This window comes from Arvicanthis niloticus, chromosome 12 (assembly GCF_011762505.2).
Source record: "Arvicanthis niloticus isolate mArvNil1 chromosome 12, mArvNil1.pat.X, whole genome shotgun sequence".
Taxonomy (NCBI): Eukaryota; Metazoa; Chordata; class Mammalia; order Rodentia; family Muridae; genus Arvicanthis; species Arvicanthis niloticus.
This window is the reverse complement of record NC_047669.1, coordinates 50,107,645-50,120,399: the sequence shown is the minus strand read 5'-3', so window position 1 is coordinate 50,120,399 and position 12,755 is coordinate 50,107,645. Positions and strand designations below refer to the sequence as shown.

The 12,755-nt window shown below is 37.2% G+C and overlaps 1 protein-coding gene across 3 annotated transcripts in view; it reads left to right on the top strand.

Moving 5' to 3' along the window:
- The window catches only part of Cadm2 (cell adhesion molecule 2), a 912,354-nt gene that overhangs the window by 889,557 nt on the left and 10,042 nt on the right, over positions 1 to 12,755 (top strand). The window lies entirely within an intron of this gene.

The following is a 12,755-nucleotide window of genomic DNA, read 5'->3' as shown; positions in this document are numbered from 1 at the left end:
TCCACCCAAGACCTCCACCAAATCTAGTTCTAAAGCAGCAGAATCTGAGCTGTCTGAAACTGAACTTAATAATTACTAGTAAACCTTGTAAACATAATTTCACAGAGGTGTTCCATAGTTTAGCCAGTTTTGTATCTAAAGTTACTATGAATATCTAACTCAACAGCTTGAGTGAATTAAACAAAACATACATTCATAATCTGTGGCCTGGTGATTTGAAGCTCTACAAAATATACCCCCTTGTTTAATCCTAGCTATACAAATTTCCACCAAGTTATTTTTTAACACTCTCATAATCTTCTGTTATTTATACTTTATCTTTCAACCTCTTAACCATTTACGATAGTTATCAGTTGCCATCAAAATAAGTCAAAAACACTAAGTGACCCTTTTAAGGTACAGCTATTCCTTCTTCACTTCTTATTTAATCTTTTTTTTTTCAACATAGTTCTAACATTTAGGTAATATTTATTTTTTAAATACTTTTATGTTGTTTTATGGACATTCATACATTTGTCTTGGTTGATCTTGTATGATAACAATTATTTATACTGTAAGGCTGAGATTAAAAATCTGGCTAAAACAGAAAATTACAAGTTGTCAAAATACAGAGAATCATTGCCACTGGGATGCTGAGCCAGAATGGACATCCTCATCACTGAACGCTCACAGCTTTGGAATGGTCACCAACGAGGTGCCAGGAAGACTGTAAGGGTGAGCAGTCTTGGCATGCCAGAGTGAAATAGTATTCTCTGGATACAATGGAACCAGACCACTGATCAAATCATATCATCTGTGGTGGCTTACATAGGAGCCATTCAGTGTTAAGGAAGACAACATTCTAATGAAGATAGTAAGTGGTTCAAGAGCCTCCTGACCTAACTGCAGAAACTCAAATCAATGCCATCTAGGGGTATGGAGAAATGAGTTTTCTTAAGGGAATGGCTCCTGGTAGGTTGACCACACCCCATTGGTTGTCTCCACACCTAGGAATATGAAGTCCCCACAAATAGGACTCAGTTTGTTTTTTAAACAATCAAAAAGAGGACATAGATTTGGGAGAAGATGGAGAACTATATCTGAGAAAACCTAGAAAGAGATACAAAGACTGAATATATATACAATATTTTGTATGAAGCTCAAAAAGTGTACTTAAAAACGTGCAAAAACATACAGGGAATAATAAATAGCTTAATAATTAGAATAAATAATTTATAAATCTTTACCTTTAAAAAGTATCATCCATGTTAAAAATTACTAAGCTTTACGCTAATGAAAATTTGCCCTTAAAAGTTATTTATTTTAATTTTTAATAACGGTTTATTTTATAGAAGTAGTTAATATCATTTTAAATCATTTTCTATGAGGACATATAATTTTAAATCTTAATATTTTCTTCAGGCTGAAAATATATAAAAATATTATTAAATTTCTTTTGTAAAGTGACTGTAACAATTGAAGGCTAAATTACATAGTATCCATACGTTTCCTGACCCTTAACAGAAACTGAGACAAAAAAAATTTAATTAGAAACAAAGAGAAATTGCTTACACTGTATAGAAGAATTTCAACCTGGAAATTAAGGCTGACTGGACTATAGGCTTAAAGACATTAGAGATTTCAAAGAGGCTTAAAAACCACAGAGGAAGGAGGAGTTCTAGTATCTGATTTTTGATGAGAATTTTGAATGTCAAAGATAGGGCAACAAATTACCCTGTAATTAAGCGATGGGATTGGTTATCAGAAAAGTATATGAGGAAAAGACAGAATCAAAATTTGTTACAAAAAGGAGAAAGAGCATACTCTTTTGGTATTGTAATGATTGAGATAGTGTGCCTTAATGAAAGGTACCAAAACCAGCTAGCTCACTGACTCTGAGAAGATCAATGTATACTAGAGATCATGAAGCCTGGTCTACTGTATCCTCTTGACCAAATGTTTTCGACTTTCCTCAGTCTGTAATTTAATTTTAATTTTTTCTACAAGTTTTTAAACATGTGGTAGATTTAGAAACCTATACATGTAGCAATATTATTTATATTTGTTTTAAAGACATGTGAAACAAAGCACATCATGCCCAGTCATGATTTTGCAAATAGGACTTTATAGTTTATGACTTATCCATACTGTAATTTCAAATAAATTTATAGTGTAATGTTATCATCCACATTTTAATATCAAGGGTTACTTATCATAGATATTATATGACACAAGGTTTTTTTTAGAATATTTTATTCTAATAGCATCAAAAAAGACTTTCACTAAAAGATGTTAAGCTCAAAAGTCTTTAAAATTGTGGCTTCCATTTCATGTCATCAATCCATTGCAGGTGGACAAAAGTTATAATGCTACATGGCAAAGTCTAGTGCAGTTTCCCCACTCCCATTTTCACAAATTAACTGCAAAAAGTCATGAGCTAACACTTGAGAATAAATAATGATCTGTTGTGGGAAATATTAAAAATTGGCACCATCCCACTCTATAAGGAGCAAGATATCGTCGGGGTGGCCTGGCCATGCATGTGAAGGAAAACACTACACAAACTTAATTCAGAAACAATGGTAACTCAATTGCTGGGTGCAACAACTAGAATCCTAATCTTGTAAGCCATATTAAATCTAAATCCTCTGGTGGCAAATCCTGGTGGATTCACCATCTAAGCCAGGAGACACTAGTAGCTACATCTTGCCCTCTCGCTATCCCTGTCCAAAAACCCTATCTCTTTCCTGCCTACTCTCTTCCTCTATCCAACCTGGAAGTCAAGCCTGCTCACCCAGTGATTGGTTTTTTTATTCATTAGGGGATGGTTCCCAAGAAGTCACCTGAGTGTGTGACTCATTTCTCCTTCCAGACAGCCCCTCTTGAAAAAGCAGAATTAACATCAAAATACAAACAGTACCAGGGTAATCTACAACAATAATCTTTAAAGACAGATGATGTATTTATTTGAATAATAATGTAAATTTAGCTATTTTTGAAGATCTTTGGAAGGCTACACTTCATCTTTTATTTCTCTGACAGTAGAAGATGAATTGAAGGCTATATAAGATTTTCTTGCTAGGATTTATCAATTGAAAATATGCATTATTCCTGTATTGTTCAGATGGTACTTACCTGATCCTCAGTCTCTTATTTTAGTTGCTAAGAATAGATATTAAGGAAAGACTTTTAGTCAAGCAGATGATAGTGAAATAAAAAGCAAATCCATATCTAAATTATTAAAATATTTTAAGTACCAGCCTATATCTGTATTTATTTTCCTGATGAGATGAAACCTATAATGATTTACATAAATTTTAAAATGATTAAAGGAAATTAATTCTTAGTGCTGTGTAAGACTTTGCTCAAAAGTTATAAGGCATCCATAACTGGTAAGAAACCAAGTCATAATAGAAATGAAATGATGAACATTTAAATTTAAACTATTTTAATAGAATAGCAGGGAGAGAGACTCAAGCCAACCCATAGTTTACTTTTTGACTATAATTAATCCATTGGATTCATGTCATTGTATAGAGAACAAACTTTCCTATTCCCTCTCCTGTTTTGGCCTGATGGGACTATACCCAGGGATATAAAAAAGAGTAGTTTACTTTTGACTAACAATTTCAACCCTCATATTTACAAATTTTCTAAAACCAATTAGAAAATATGTTCAGTTACTTTCAATGAGGACTATGCATCTATACCTTAAGATAGTTTAATATATCTGTCATTTTGTTTTGGATAAGCATGGGACTATGTAAAGAAAATTTGATTTTAAATTAACAATACAGAATAGCTATGGTTTCACTGTTCACATCATTTGAAAAATAGATGCCTTATCACCAAAATAAATCTGAAATAATGTCTTTTTTTGTTTTTCTTCTTCTTTTTTAAGGAGAATGTATGATATTTGCTAAAAACAAAGGTATTAATGGCCCATCCAATGTTATATGTAGTACAGTTAATCAGGGGGACCAGAAGAACAAAGATTGTTACATTCTTGATATCTTCTTCCTCTTTCCTGGAGGTTATTTCTGTCCATAACTAAACTTTCTCTACTTATCCCTGACTGATGATCATAGAAGCAACATATTTCTCCCAGTGCCATATAGAGACCACTTTATCTCATAACAAGGAGGTCCAATCCTTTCTGAGTCTCAGAAATAACCTTGACTAAAGAGTCTAACCAGGCTTGGGAAGAATTTTCTGGATGCCCTTTATCTAAGTCTTCTTGGTGACTGAGTTCATTTATGTTTGTTGTCGTTGTCGTTGTCGTTGTCGTTTTGTTTTGTTTTGTTTATTTGTTTTATATTCCATAACTATGGCTGAAGTTCTAACTGCAGAGTAGCCCCCAAGGCCTGGCCTACCAACAGAGGAATGACAATGGGAATGGCTTACTGTGTGAGGACAGGGTGGGGAGAGCCCAGAAATCTAGATTTAGGTGTTTCCTATTCTCTTAGCCATTGTAGATGAACACCTGTAGTATAACAAATGTAGGACACACAAAAAAGTGTGTTTTCTTCTAGTTCAAACAATTTATAGGTACATACTTGGCAAAGCCATTAAAGCAAGAAAGCCGTGTAGTCTCTGGATCTGTAATTACACTCAACTGCCATTCCTGGAATTAACCTGCTGTGCATGGCTACAATAATCTGAATATGGAGAACTATCTAGTGAGTTTCTTGGTGACATTAAGCAGGCACCCTTCCCTTGGAGGTCCCCCAGGGACAGAACAACTCTAAGTATAGGGTTCATAGTCCATATATAGCTGAGAGTTGGAAGCGGGGTTTACTGTTTGATTAGTTCCAATTCCAGCATAATATGGGATTTGGGGTTCTAGGCATATCTGACCTAAGTACAGCTGAGACTGGTTAAATAGCTGGTATAGTTTTTCTAGCATTCTGAACATTGAAACCCTTCAGTGAGGCTTCTGCAGCCCCCTGGAAGTTTAGCCTTATAGTTACCAAAATAATTTCTAGGGAAATTGAAATCTGGGAACTTGTCACCTTAGGTGTCTTATATTCCTGAGATACCATGATGGGTCCATTTGGGACAATGCACAGGATGACTCTAGGCTCAGGTTTCTTCTGAGGAGTGATTTTGTTGCCTGAGTATCCCCAAGTTCCTACCAGTTTCTGTATAATGATCTTCAGCTTCCTGCTAGGTTTCCATAACCTTTATGATAGTGGTTCTCAGCCTTTGGGGGCTTAAAAGACCCTTTTATAGGGGTAGTGTAAAACCATCAGAAAACACAGATATTTACATTATGATTCACAACAGTAGCAAAATTACAGTTATGAATTAGCAAAATAACTTTGTGTTTGGAGGTCACTACAGCAGGAGAAACTGTATGAGGAAGGTAGAGAACCACTGCTTCATAGACATGGGAATGCATTGCTCAGGACCACCGGTAGATGGTAATGGTTTCATTTTTAGGACTTTTCAGGAACTAGTGTGCTCCCAGGAAGTCTTAGTTCATCACTGAGCACAATGAAATTCATCTGGCTTCTGGCAGCTCAGGGGGTTGTCGGCAAGGTGGGCATAATACTGAATCTATCCAATAAATTGGAGTTCTTTTTATTGGTGAAAACACAGTGCAAGGGGCATGCTCCTCCCAGCAGCAAGTGAACCATCCTGTAGTAGCTTCTGGATTCAACATTTTAAATAAATTTATGTTGAAGGTGGCTTGGTTATGAGGTCCCCAATTCTGGTTTTTGTTAGTTCTCATGCTCAAGGACCTGGCTTAAGGATTGTTGGTGCCTTTCCTTTAAGAAGACAAAAAAAAAAAAAAAAAAAAAAAAAAAAAATGCTCAGCAGAGCAGCATTCTTGAAATTCACAAGCTCCCTATGTATCCTTAAAACATCCCAAGAGGTATTAGAATTATGCCAAATATACTGCATGTGTCATTAGACTTCTTCCTAATTATAAGGACTACCAGTGTAAAATGTAGAACTAACATGAATCCAATGGTATTTTGCATGACACTCAAGATGTCTCCTGACCCTTAAATTCTGAACCTTCTTCCAGTAATTTGAATAGGATAAAGAGCATCAATCCATTCTTCAAGATGCCTATCTAAATCCCCTGGTATATTCAACACATTAGTAACATATTTTTTTGCTAAATGATTAACAAAAGTAGCTGTCTTAACTTCTTGTGTCACAGCAATTGCAGAATCAGTGGTGCTAGCAATTAATGTAATTAAAGCTGTTATACCAACAATAATCAAGCCCACCACCCTCTTGCTTTGGCTTAAAGCCTGACTCTACTCTGATCTTCTGAATGTGATACTGTAGATACTGCAGATAAAATTACCCATGGCCTGAAGTCAGTATTTTTATTTTGGTCAACCTTCAAAAATGGCATATATAGCTTGATTATGCTAGCCCTTTTTGCCCTAGGAATACTTTTATTCCTGTCCATTGTGTTAAAGCTTTTCTTCAACAACATCAACATGTTGACAGCCAAGTACATGGCTTGAACCTGAAAATGGACCCCCAGACAGAATTATTAAATTAACAGGCTGGCAAGCCAAGTATGGGCAAGATTCTGCACAGTCTTATCAACCTAAGACAGAAATGCATTGGTTTTGATAATGCATATTACATCATGGGGAAGGAAGTCATTCTTGTCAGAATGACCTAAGACAGGCTCAGTCTTGTTAATGAAATAAAAAAGGGGGAGAGGCAGATAGCCTTTGGGGCTGCTTGGCAAGAATCTGACATGTACCAAGAACAAGGAAATGGGCTACTTGGCAGGAATATGACATTGGCCCAGGACAAGGAATTAGGCTTTAGGTAGGAATCTGACATTAGGCTAGAACAAAGAAGTAATTTCAGGTAGCAATCTACATCTTAGGCTAGAACAAAGAAGTAATCTCAGGCAGGAACCTAAATATTAGACTAGAACAAAAAAGTAATTTCAGACAGGAATCTAAATTTTAGGCTAGAACAGGGAAGTAGGCTTCAGACATGAAAATGACCTTGGACTAGGACAGGTAAGTATGCTCAGATACTTTGGTCATCGTGGTAAGCTCTTAGAAACAGTAATCACGGGAGTGTTCACATAATTGGGTTTAATGCCTTGCTTTTTCTTTGGCTATTTGTGTTTATTCTATTGCTTGTTCCTTGACTATTTGTATCTATTGTATTGCTAGACCCTCAACCTAGAACTGACCTTAATACATGCATGTAATCAAAATGGTATAAAAGCATAAAGGAGGAGGAAGGGATGGGATAGTGGGTTCTAGAGAGGGGAAATGGGAAAAGGGGATGACATCTGTATTGTAAATAAATAAAATATCCAATAAAAAGTGACAAAAAAATTCAAAGTAGGACAATTGTAATTATAGGGTCCATGTCAGACATATTTTTAGGAAGTCAGAAGACCCGGTGATGAGCCATCTTTCACTATTTTCTGTAACATCCTTCAGCTTGGTATGGTGAATACACAGGGGAACACTAATGATGTCTTCTGTAGGAGTGGTGAGGACCACAGGTTATGGGCCTTTTCATATTGTCTTAATGTTCAGGTTTGCCAGACTAGAACTTGTAGGTATTCTCAGATATGAGTGATGAATGGTCTTCTGAGTTTGTTGCTGTGTCTATAATGACTTGAGGATGAAATGGTTAGTAATTTTTGTCTTCTGCATTTCTCAATATGTGGAACACCTACCCCGTAAGATAGCAACAAGTAAGAGGTTGGCCCAATTATCATTTTTCTCAAAGAATTTTAGTTATCTTTGCTAAAGCTAGGACAATTTTGAACTTGAAGACTAGATTCATTAGCAGACCCCAGGGACAGGACCAACCCAAATCTAGGAATTAACTCTTGGGGGAGTTTCTTGGTGACTACTGAGGCTGTCTCAGTTGGAGTAGGTTTGGACTTATCCAGAGTAGGTTTCCATGAAAACAACCAAGAACTTATACACAAGCATTGTGAATTTGACTCTGTCAATCCACTTTCCAGTGGTTTCTTGGGCACAAATTTCTTTTTGGCTTTTCTTCCTTCTTTGGGGTTTGTTTGTATGTAAATTGCACATCTACACATAAAGAGGTTGATGAGATTATCTGGGTGAGAATTGTAGTATCTGATCCTGAGTAACTCTACAGTTTTAATTGTTGCCAGAAGGGTGGCCTGGTGGAGCTTGATAACCATCTGTCGTTCGGTATCAGCATGGAATATTGGTCTCACATCTGGTAAAATCACCACCCATTTATTTATTTGACATCTTTTTTGCTCACCCCCTTTTGTATATGTTGGGCACTGGAACAATTCAGGTTTATGCCAGGTAAACAAGATCTGGAGAGGCCCCATGGGTTCTAGGGCCACCTTATAAATGGCCAAGTCTGGTACCCTTTTCTCTTGTGCCTCTGAAGATTCTCCTTCGATGCCCTTTGCAATGAAAATAGACTTCTCTTGGCAGCCATATTGCCTCTAGCAGCACCTGGATTTATTCTTTGCATTTGATTTCCTTTCTTGCAGAGGGAATGAGTCCCCTTTCAATATAAAGGGCCTCATGAACATGTGCCATGGCAATTGCATACAGACTGTCTATTATAAAAGTTGCTTTTATTTCATGTATAATGGTCATCTTAGAGGCTTACTTCTGAATCTAAATATGCTCATGCTTTTTAGTTGTTTCTGGACTCTAGCTGGCTGGTACAACTCAGCTGTTCTCCTTCAAACTTCTCTCGAAGTGAGCTGATTCAATCCGTCTTTTTTCAGCTTCTGACTGAACTCTTCTGCTTGGCCTCAAACTAACTTTGGAAGTTGTTCTAATCTTCTGGCTTCTTATTCTCTGGCTTCAACTGATTCTGCTGACCGGCACTTAATTGCATGAACTCACAATGAAACTCATCTCACTGATCTGTGCTCACTGCGCTGACTCCCAGTTGGCTCTCCCTAAATCTTTCTTAAATAGTGTCTCTTTTGTGTGATGGTCCCATGAGAGCTGGGCCTATCCTATCACTGACTCTTTCTGTCAGATCTTTCTTTGATTCAATACTTTGTCTAACCCTCAATTTCATATATGATTACTACCATCTACAAAGTAATTTTGTCTTAGAGGTATATACTCGGAGCATGTCTGTAGTCTAGATAAGGGTGTGTAGAGTGTCTGCATTCCAGCCAGCTCACACAGACATAGAAGGTCTTTGGATATGATCAGAGCAGCCATATTGCTGGATTAAAATTCTTCTGCAGTTCATGGACATAGTGATGGGTTTTCCCTTCCCTGCAGTGGGATCTCTGGGAAAATGCCAGAAGTTCAGCCCTTTGTGCTGAAGCCCTTGCCAAGGGACTGGGCCAGTACTGTATTGTCCAAGGTGACAAATGTGGCACTGTCATACTTGATTCCATCTTAAACAAAACTGATCCCATCAGTGGTCAGTACCTCCTTCAGTTCTTGTTGTAGGACATCTGTTAAGTCAGGTCTGACATATTGGATTGTATCAGTCACTTTCAGGCAATTAGACAGATGCTCTATCACATTATCATCTAGCACCAGGATGGCTAGTTTAATGGCTTAAGTTTTACAGAATCAGATACTGTGATGGTCCAGAAAAAAGTACCAGATAATGCATTATTTGGGTGTTAGATATTTACCTCTCTGTGATCCCCTCAGGATGTCCTCTACTGAGTGAAGAGTGGTCAGGAATAACCACTCTGGCCAAAAGTCTGTTTGTCACGTTTCTTTTATGAGCATGGCTAATGGCAACTGTCTGCAAACAAGCCTGCCAACTAGTAGAAACAGGATCACATTTTTTTTAAAGATAAGCTACTGGCCTCTGCCAGCTTCCCAGTGCCCAGACAAGGACCCCCTTTGCAATCTCATATATAAGATCCAAGTGTCTCTTGCTTCAAGTGATGAAGCAGCCAGGGCCATGAGCAGGCACGCCAGGAGTTGAAGAGCAAAGGTCAGCCTCCTCTGGTGCAGTTAAGAAATGGAGGTATTGAGTTTCTGCCAGCAACATGGCTGAGCTGAAAAGATTCATGCCCCCAACAAAAAGGCACAAGTCTTAAGCCAGATGACATATCACACCATAGAAAGCCACTGGTCAATACAGGCAAACTGGTTATGCAGCATCACGCTCCCTATAGTTGCTGTGATATATCAACCATCAGGTTATAGATGCCCTGAACCAAAACTGGCCACTGGTCTCCAAAAGAGGGCCAATGGATTTCACAGAGGGTATAGACATTTTCATGGATATCACAACTGTTCTCATCTGCAAAACCCTCCTTGGGCTGTGGGAAGCCATCCATCCATTGCTGCCTGGAAACCTCTACTGGTGTCACCACAACAACGGCAGCAACAGCAGCCTCCAAAGCCACAGTTGCTCCTGGAAGGGATGGGCGGCAGGTGTAAGCCTGCAGGAAGTTCTGTGCTATTGCAGGACAGTGACTGACACATTCCTGGGGTTCCCCTTCCATTGTAAAACCAAGAGACACAAAGTGACGCATAGAAAATACAATCATATTGATTTAAACTACGAAGTCAGTGGCATCTCAGTTGGACCTAAAACACCATAATTTTGCTTGTTTTTTATAGATGTCCTATGTGGAAAGAACCATACACAGACTTACATCTGATGACACAGATCTAGGTGACTCTGTAGTTTTCTGTTTTGGGTGAAGGCATGAGGAGTTGACAGGAGCAGAGGCAAGAGAAGTTCCTGAGGCCATGCAGCATCTCAGGGTACATACTCCTTAGAAACTATCCATTCCTTATTGTAGTGGCCCTAGAATTCTGCCTCTCTTCGTATTTCTGAAAGTTTCGCTGGGGCTTCCAAAATGTTGCAAGGTGACTTCTTCAGAACACATAAATACACTTAAAGCCAATAGGAAATCTTTATTTGCTGACTGGTGAGATACACGGTGAACTTGCAAAAATCATGTAGCCTCCCCATTCTTTGCTTTTTATGCACAAAAATCACATCTTGTTTGAGATACTTCAGTTAGCAAGAACACTTAGAGAAAACAAAATTTCAGAGGCCAAAAAGCAAGGTTAATACATTCAATACACAGGACTTTCCCAGATCCTGTGACTATGGATTAGGTCTTTGATGGATTAAATTTTTGCTACCAATTTGGCAAGTTTTGGGGCCTACTGAATAGGTTCTACAAAAGGTACTCGAAAGGGCATTAATTGTGATAAGGTCTCCTGAACTACTAAAGTCTAGGGGCCTGTTAAAAAAATCTGTTAATAAATTAGTACATATTAGATAAAGTGCATTATACATATGATTCCTGTAAATTGCTAAGATGGTAATATAGATTATTTTGGATATGTTTTGTTAAAATGTATTATTTTACATTGCAACCCATAAGCCTTTGTGACATGATGCAAAAGTTAGACTTGATTACATAAAATTTTTAGACTTGCCTATGGTTGAGAAGACCACAAATGAAAGACAAATGAAGGAAAATTATTTAAAAAGTATAATCCTGTTTATAAAGTGAGCATTCTAAACATAACATCTGAATGTTAAAGCCTTTACCAGGCCTGACTGCCACCAACAGTAGTGACTTGCATGCTTCATTTTTGAGCTCACCAAAATCAAAGCTAAGCACATGTTGACCTGACCCCTCATTACTCATCTAAATGAAAAACTAGATATTCTCCACTGAAATGTATCCCATAAAACAGAACAAATCACTGACTATGATATTCACATGTCTGTAAAGTTATATAAAAATATGAATAAATGAAGGATAGCATAGATTTCCAAGGGAATGAGACCAGAATATACAAAATATCTTGAGGTAATAAATAAAATTTCTGAAAAGATTAAAAAGAATTAATATAAGATAACTCAAGGATTCAAGAGAACGTAGTAAGACCATAGTATAAAAAGGAAAAAAAGCAACTTATAACATGAAGTAAAATCATGAAAAATAATTATAAAAAATTTAATGAGACATCTTGAAGCTCCAAAGTTGGATGATTAAATTCAGAGTACAGATTATGAGTTTTGATATCAGAGTGAACCGAAAGAAAATGTATTCTCTTTTTTTTCTGGTTTTTTTTTTTTTTTTTTTTTTTAAACGGGGATTCCTACAAATATATAGATATATAAATTTAATATCTCTATATAAATATATAGATATTGCTACAAATAAGTAGATAGCTGTATAAGATGCTAAAGGTGGCTGATTAGCAGATTAAGGTTTTGTGCTGTGTTCTTTGTTTTAAAAAGTTGAGGGTTTTGTACACTCGTGTGTGATCTTTCAAGCACTTCAAGGCATGCTCTCCATATTGCAGGCATGGTATCCACTCTTTAATTATCATTGCTCCTACTTGAAAATACAAGTTAAGTGGCAACCACTCATGACAGCATGTCAGACTAGAATTAGGAGATGCTTGAGCTTTAACAATACTGTGTTCAACCTGTAAGGTCCTCTGCCAGGATGCATTAGAAGCAGGTACTGGAAAGTATGACCTTCATCGGCACTGTTCAGCTTTTATACTCCATTTCCTCCTTTCCCGACTTTTTGAGCTCTATAGATTGTTTGAAGTTTTAAGCACGGGTTATTTTTGTTTGGATATGATTCTTTGACAAAACACTGGTTCCATTAAATATCACACTCCTAAATCTATTTGTCAGATACATGTCTCTACAGCTACTCTTTGAGATTTTGAAAGCATTAATGCCAGCCATAACTCATTTGTTGCCTTTCTCCTTCTGAATCCTGCCTCTAAAGTATAAGAAACTACATGAGAATCTTGGCAAGAAGACGGCGGGGAGAGGCAGCTGGAACGTTTATT